Raw genomic sequence first — 8,442 nt, 5'->3', positions numbered from 1 at the left:
GCAACTCCGACAAAGGGCACCAGCTTCTTCCTCGAGTTACTCACACCATCAAGGTGGAAAGCAGTCAGTCGGATGTAGCTGCCCGGCATTCCCAGCGGCCCCGTTCATCTTCGCTCTCCCTCACTTCATATCCACTTTCCCTTCTCCACTTACCTTTGTCCGTTTCAGTTCCCACAAGAGATGCAGAGGCAACCATCTTCCAGCGGTTTCTCCAGCAGGATCACAACGGCTTTGTTTCTTAGTCTTTATCACTCATCATGGTCCTGCTTTTCTGACGAAACTCTGGCTGACAGAGCATACAGAGCCAGGTCACCACGCCCTTTTACACCATTCTCTCCCTTGCCACAGAACCCTTTCCCCCACCTTCAAACATGTTCAGCCACCCATTCTATTTTTCAAAGTACCCTGATACTCCCTCAAACTATTGTCATAACTCTCTGCCATCCATCAGTCTTCGACACCCCTTTCCTTATTTGGCACCATTGAAGCAGACAGATACCCACCTTTGATACCAGTGGTTCTCAGCCTTGGCTGCACCTGGGAACCTTCAGATGCTGAGACGTAGGGCCCAGCTGCACATGTTTTGGTTGGCATGCTCTAGGGTGGGCTTAGATAAGGAGTAAACTAGTCCATCTGCAAATCCAGTGCTCTCGGTGTGTGAAGGGCACAGCTTCCTAAGCCTAAAGCAGTTTTGGAAAACTGAGACTAAAGATGGACATGCTTGCCTACTTTAAAAGTTTAAAACTTCCAGGTAAATATAATTTTAAAAATTATTTTGCTATTAAATTAATATACGAATTTAACATATTAATACCCTATCCTGTGGCAAACAAGCTTCTCATTCATTGCCAGTAACTAGGTAACCAAGTATAATCCCTTGGAAAAACAATTTAGCAACCTATATTCAGAGGCATAAAAATGTACAGACTACATGATCTATTATTTTTTTTACTTCTGGAGATCTATTCTAAGAAAGCAATTCAAATGCTGAAATAAGCACTTAAAACGTGCATTGCAGCAGTATTTAAATAGTAAAAAATTAAAGACATCCTAAATAGCTCAGAGCGGAATGATAAAAAATATTTATAGGTCAATTGGTAGGAATATTGATATATAATTAAATGAAGACTGTACCATGTGGAAACCAGGCCTGGTGGTGCCGTGGATTAAGCATTGGGCTGCTAACCACAAGGTGTGTAGTTCAAACCCTCCAGCTTCTCCTTGGGAGAAAGGTGACGCTGTTGATTCACACAAAGATTTGTAATTCTACTCTACGCTACAGGGTCGCTTTGGATGGGAAGCAACTCGAAGGCATTGCGAGTTGTGTTTTCTTATAACATGAGGAAAAATGCCTTGTGCTACATTGATAATTGAAAGGGGTTGAACAATGCCGTTATCCTGGAGGGAAAGTCAATAAAGACTGTATGACTCAAGCCTAGTGTAATTGAATAGTGTGACTTTTTAAAATGTATTAATTTCAATAACGAATTCTAATTGTTAACTGGGCTACTTGGAGCATGGGCTTTAAATGTTTTTCTTCTTCTCCTTTTTCTTTGTACATTTTTCTTGTAGCTCTCAGTGTGAATTTTTAGTTTGGACTTGAGTTTACTTTTTCGAATATATGTGGAAGCAGAATTAGCCTGTCCCTTTTGTCCCGACAGCAGTGGAGTGGGTCTGTAAGCACAGCTCAGGAGGATAGCCTCCCCTTTGAGGGAGGCGGCTTTCACTGCCCCAGCTGGGAGATTCATGGGGAACAGTGGCCTCGGTGCCTGAATTGCAGTTTCATCGGCAGCATGATTTCTCTGGTGATTTTTTCTTCTTCTTTGTAGCAAAAGGAAGAACTATTTGAGCTTGTGGTTAAAAGCAGATCCTAAGGGACTTTGCCTGAATTCCCTTGGATAATAATAATAATTGTGTGCTGGGGAGGGGGACTTGGGATAGGAAGGAGAATTTGAAATGAAACGCTTACTTGACAATAGAAATGCATCACTGAGTGAAACAAAACTCAGAAATGACAGATGGGAAATACAAAGGAGAGGGGAAATGGAGTGCAAATGTGGCCTGCAAACCTCGGGTTTCTGAAAGGCACTGGGAGGGGACTCTGCCATGGGGATGTTCACCCCAATGGGGCTCTAACTGCAATGTTGGTGGTTAGAAATGCCCAGCCGCTCCGCGGGAGAAAGACGGGGCTTTCTATCCCACCAACACTTAGAGTCTTGGAAAGTCCCCGGTGCACTTCTCCCCTGTACTATAGGGTCGCTATGAGTCGGCCTCACCTGGGTGGCTGTGAGTTTGGTCTTCTGGGGTGGTCACCGTTTGTCACCCCCTTGCATCGAGGTTCAGACCTCCTGTAAGCAGAATAGTAGAGAAAATGAGCATACTTACTTGGAGAATAGAGGTCAGATGACACCACAGAGACATTTGGCACATGCCAAGTTGCTCAGGCCTTCGCGCAGATCAAGGGTCAGATCGCACCCTGTTGTGACATCAGTTTTCTCTGGGAAAACAAAGCGATCACCATCTCCCCCTCCCTTGGCTGCTTTTCATAAAGACTGGTTCAAGAGCCTGCCTCTGCAAACACGTTTAAACACGCTTTGCTAACTTGACTGAACATATCTTGCCAGTTGGTGCTTAACATGCAGATTTATATCTTCTGTTTGATCTGCCAAAACCCACCCTGGCCTGCAGCTTGATTCCCTCCAAGTTGGCTGTACTTTTTTTGGACACCCAAGGTTGTGGTAAAAGACATCGTTCATTCCCCTTAGCCCAAAGCCCAATATTGAGACCAACAACATCCTGTTTAAACAGTTCCAATTTTGACTATTTGTGTGATTTACAGGTTTTTTTTAGATACACTTGGCCTTTAGAAAGATGATTTTTGAGGTATAGTCCAGTTCAACTAGTGGAGTTTCCCAATCTGATCTCTCTGGTGCAGCCTTTGTTGCGTGCTGTGCACCTTGAAGAGCCAGGATTCAATGTCCCAGTGTTCTATGACACTTGGCCTGGGTCCCCAGGATGTGCCCAGAAACTTGGGCCAATGTGGCTTTTTCAGTGCTTATTACCAGGGATATTTCCCCCTTAGGGTGCCTAAAAGTATTTTTAGTCATTTCCCCCCACTTGGGGGCTGGTCCTCCCCTTTCCCACCAACAGCCATGCACTTGTGTTCGCCCAGCCGTGTGGGCTTCCTTGCCCTTCTCCTGACTTGACTTTCCCATCAGTATCCCTCATCCCTCGGATAGGGATGTCTACCTGTCCAGGGGGACCTCGTCATAAGTTTGCGTGGCAGCCATTCGGTAGACAACATTCTTCAAACACAATTGTGCCCTGAGGACTTAAAACTGAAAAATCCATGGTGTTTGTTTGAAGAAGCAGAAAATAGTTATACCAAGATTATTGAATTGTCAGTACCTGGACAATCATTGACTTACTACATCAATGCCCTGTATGCTATATTAGGATAAGTATTATTCCAGTAAACCTGTGACTGACCTTCTTAGTGAATATTATTGTAAATTTTCCCTGACAACCAACTCCCCATGTTTGTGTACATAGTGTCCAGCCATGAAAGGATTTCTTCTGTACAAGTGAATAATGCAGGTATTGCAATCTGGAGTTAGCCTACATTAACCCAATGTCCCTCTCTCAGAAGGGTTTTAAAGAAATTAGTACCAGGAGCTAATCTATAACAATATTAATGGGAGATCTTTTTGCCCCAGGGAGATGATCAATAAGATCCTCTATCATAAACTAACAAGGAGGTCTCTAAAACAAGCCAAAGGCAACAAATGTACAAATGTGCTTGACACAATGGATGCATGTATGGATTGTGATAAGAGTTGTACAAGTCCCCAATAAAATGATTTTTAAAAAGAAAAAATAGGGGGATGGGGGAGCTGAAGGCAGATTTAAAAAAAAAACAACCCATAGATCCAGGAATGGGTTTGAGGCTCACACTAAATCCTAGCTCCAATTTAAGAACAATTATTTTTTATATCATGGCCCTTCTCAATACTTGCCATCAGGAAGGGAACACAGAAGATATGTGTGCTATAGCAAAGTGTGAAAAAGAAATTAGATGGTGCCTGGCAATCAGATAAAATAGCGCCTTGGGTCTTAAACAAGCAGCCATCTAAGTGAGATGTCAACTAAGTCCACATGGAAGAAGTACACCATCACCAGTCACCAAAGGATTGTAAATTATATAATCCAAAGTCAAAGAAGGAATCAGTATCAGAGCCTAAATTGTGAGATTCTGGTTTGCAGAAGACTATGGATGAGAGTGGGAGGCCAAGATCCATTTGTGAGATCCACATAAGAAGTGAGCCACCCGTGATTTCCCTCTATCCACAATAGAGGATGGGAGGAACGTGGTTACCAAAAGAGAGCATTGGTAGATGATTATAAGAACTCAAAATGATAAATCTAACTTGAATGGTTAAAACCTTGTCAGTTGATCCCCTCCCTGCCTCCTGCAGGTTGGGGCTGATCTGGTTTTCAATATTTTCTGTGTTTTATTGGTTTTTCATTTTTCATGTTGAGGTTTATCTCAGATGTATTTTGTCATTGGGTGTAAACCTCTTGAAATTTTGTTATGTTTTTCTGTTCTTCAGTATATGAGACCCAGGATTAATTAACCTGTTGAGACACCTGCAGTGCAGAAGCATTTGCAAGTCAGTGATTGTCCAGCTACTGACAATTACAATTCACAGTACACTCTACAGGCAGCCTCACGGACATCCTCTGCACATGGTTCCTTCCGGTCAGAGGTGCTTGGGAAGCAGAGGGCAGTGGGGAGGCGGGGCCTGAAGCAGCCATTACAACTCCAAGCTGATTAGGGCACACTGCAGACTCGAGAGGCAGCAGCTGATTCCTGGGGTGGAGGAAGAAATGAAGCTATACTTTGGAGACATGGGGAGCCAAGGCAGTCAACACTGACTTTTCTATTCAACATGTCATCGCTCCTTACAGCCCCTAAGGAAAGTTTCTTCTGGGCCTCACCACATGTGGGGTGAAAGGTCAGTTTGGGCACTGTTTAGATTCGTGAAAACTGAGGTGGGAGTCAGGAATGGGCTAGAATGGAATGAGGACTCAGAGCCAGGTTTCCAAAGCTGGGGTGTACTCTTTCTCTAAGTCGTCGGTTATGCTTTAGGAGGCAAGGATGCACTGGGCTTTGCTACTCTCATTCCTGAGAGTCTAGGCTGCAGAGAATCCTCCTTCTGGATGTGCTACATGAATTTTGGAAAGTTGCCTGGTTTATTCCACACAACCCCCCTTTGTGCCCTACCTCACACCGTGGGAAAAGGACAACTCGGGACATTCTCAAAGGTGATGGTTATTATTTTTCCCCTTAACCTTTGAAAGAGATTAAATCAATAAAAATGCGTAATTAGAGGAAAACAAAGCCAGTGATTCTGGTGTCACTTGGAAAATAGTACCTATAAGAAAAATAAATCAATGTTTCCTTTCTTTGAGAGTAGAGTTTAACCTCCATTTAACTATAAAACCGAACGAAACATACCTCCAGCGAGTTGACTCTGACTTAAAGCAGCCCTATAGGACAGAGTAGAACCGTCCCTGGAACGATAAAAGAACTTTCTGAAACATCCATCCCATCATTTTGCGTCCCTATTGACAGGTCCTTTCTGGAAGTCTGTGGCCTCCAGAAGACAACTCAAATTCTTTGGCCCAGCAGCCAAGCTCTTCTATGATCTAGTGCTTCTCGCCTCTCACACTCTCACACTGTTCTCTGCACGCCTCCTCCGCACCCCCTGACCCCCGGCCCTGACCTCACACCTCTTCCATGTACTTCTCTCCAGGGGCTACTCAAGCCTGAGGGCTGGAGGTGGCCCTACAGCCGTTCACAGTGGCACATGCCTCAGAAGACCAAAGTGACAAAAAGCCTCATCGCTCTGCCCACCAAGGCCAACGGTGTGGAAATCCAGGGAAGAGTATCCTCAACTGCCCTTTGGCATATTTCTACCGAGAGCCTGCGCTTCTCCACCAATTTTCTGCTCCTAATCTCTCCTTCTCCTGCCTGTTCTTGACCCCCATGCTGGAAGTGCTCTGATTTTGCTCAGGATCTGTCAGTGTGGTTGCAGAGAACACCAGTCTCAGCAAAAGCTAAGGTCAAGGCCATTCGTTCGTATAGGGTCTAAAATACAAAGGACAAGGCAGAGAGCTGGTGAGATGTGGCCGAGACCCGGGTGGAAGACTGAGGATGACCAAGGGCAGAGGGGCAGCAAGGTTCTGGGCAGTCTTGCTGTATCTGTTAGACCCAGCCACCCCTGCCTGCTGGCAGCCAGGCGGCTGTCAAAGATTCCAGTGTAGACATTCTGAGAGAGCGGCCTCAGGGCTCCTACTGAATTGATCTTTGGGTGTCGAACCAAGTGTTGGCTTCTCCCCAACTAATCCAGCTGCCTCACTGCCCCATGACTTGCACTTGTTTCCCAAGTGTCCCCTGGATAGGGCTAAGGACACCTCCTGTGGTCAATCCGAGACCAGCCCTGTTACCCTCACCCACAAATGTGGTGAGCGAGCGGCTCAGGGAACGAAACAGTTGTAGCAGTCTCGCTCTGGGTGAGACAGTACCTTCGCATGGTTTCAAGGTGGGGCGTTTCAAGGGTTAAGGAGCCCTGGTGACACCGTGGTTAGGGGCTCAGTCGCCGGAGTAAACACCTGGCATTCTGCTTGCACACGGTTGGCAGCCTGGGAAACCCTCCCGGTGCTTCTAGTCTCTCCTGTGAAGTTGCTGTGCGTGGAAATCAACTTGACAACACCACTACCCACCCACCCCACACACGCACACACTGACTCTGGGTAGGCACTGGGGCAGCCCTCCATATCTGAGGGAGTTTCGAAAAAGCCAACGATCTGCTTCTCCTTTTAATTCCCTTTGCTTCCCGTGACCTCTGTGAAGTCCAGTGCGCATCTCTGGTTTCGGTCCCTCCTTTCACCCTCATTTCAAACGTGTGGAAGCTGACATCTAGGCTCAGTAATTCTCTCCAGGTCAGAGTCATTAGAAAGAGAGGCTGCTGGGATTTTTGTCAAGCTTCTTAACTATGAATTAGGCAGAGGAAGCCTGGGGGTATAGTGGGTGCTGCATTGCGCACTCACTACCAGGTCAGTAGTCGGGTACCACCAGCTGCTCCACGGGAGCTAGATGAGACTCTCTCCTCCTATAAGGATGGACAGGCTCAGAAACCCACTGGGCCAGGTCTACGCTGTCCTATAGGTCACTATGAGTCAGAATTGATGCCGTGGCAGTCAGTTTGGTGTTTCGTATGTAGTAGGGAGTCTTCTAAGCACTTAAACTTCATAAATAGTTCAGGAAAGATGATTATTATCCTCCTGTGTTAGACAGGATTCTCTAGAGAAACAAAAGTAGGACACTTATGAATATATATATATATATATATATAAACGAAGGAATATAACAGCTAATTAGTTCACTCGGCAGAGAGGGCTCAGTTCAACTCACTTCCATGGAACAATTAATATAGTGGAAGTCCTTCAACTCACAAGGGTTGCTGGGTCCAAGGTCAAGGAAGAAGACAGCTTAGTCTTCTGGAGAGTAATGCAGGCAGTCTGGCCACAGGTAGCAAACAGCAGAGTGGGTCACCAACAGTCAACCAGATGACAGGATCTGACAGGCCCAAGCTCAAGCGGTGTATACACTAGCAGCATGGTGAAGCAGGGCTTGAAGGAACCTCAAGCTCTAGCGACACCATCCATGGGTTGGGTGTCACACAGGTAGTGTGGCTCACAAGCAGAGGCAGAGAACTAGCTAAGGCAGCTGCATGCTGGTCTGACCACCAAATAGCAAGAGCGAGAGAGAGGTGGGGCTTGCCAAGCCATTTATCTCTTTGCCTTCCAATCAAACTGCAACCTTATTAATCCCACATGGTCCTATTGGCCAGGTTGCACAATAAACCTACCTATCACAGTCCACCCCTTGCCAATTTGGCACCTGTACACAATTCTTTAGCCATATATAATTTCCAGACATTAATGAAATCACATTTAGACCTAACATCAAGCATCTATCACACAAATAAATGAAAGCACACTGAATCTAATTATATCTGGTATATCATACATAAACAAAGGAAAGATATTCAATAAGCACATAAAGAAGATAAACTGACAATCACAAACCTTACTTTTGCATTGATCACGTGGTCATAACTGATAGGTAGAACTATCATCTTCTACTACCCATTCTGTATTACCTTTGCCCTTGGCCAGCACCTAAGCTGGCCATGGTTCTTTGCCTGGTGGGGTGCCCTAGACCTTCATTTCTGAGGGGTCTGAGTCATTAGACGTCCTGTCAGGATTGGGTGGCTGTAATTTACCATTTACTTTAATCACAGGGCATGGTAGCACTAAGAGATAGGCAACGGGATTTTCTGGATTCCAGACATATTCTTCTTTACCTCCATCTTG

This window comes from Echinops telfairi, unplaced genomic scaffold (assembly GCF_000313985.2).
Source record: "Echinops telfairi isolate 266 unplaced genomic scaffold, ASM31398v2 ScPeMD7_443;HRSCAF=831, whole genome shotgun sequence".
NCBI classification, from domain to species: domain Eukaryota; kingdom Metazoa; phylum Chordata; class Mammalia; order Afrosoricida; family Tenrecidae; genus Echinops; species Echinops telfairi.
Note: the sequence above shows the minus strand (reverse complement) of the source record.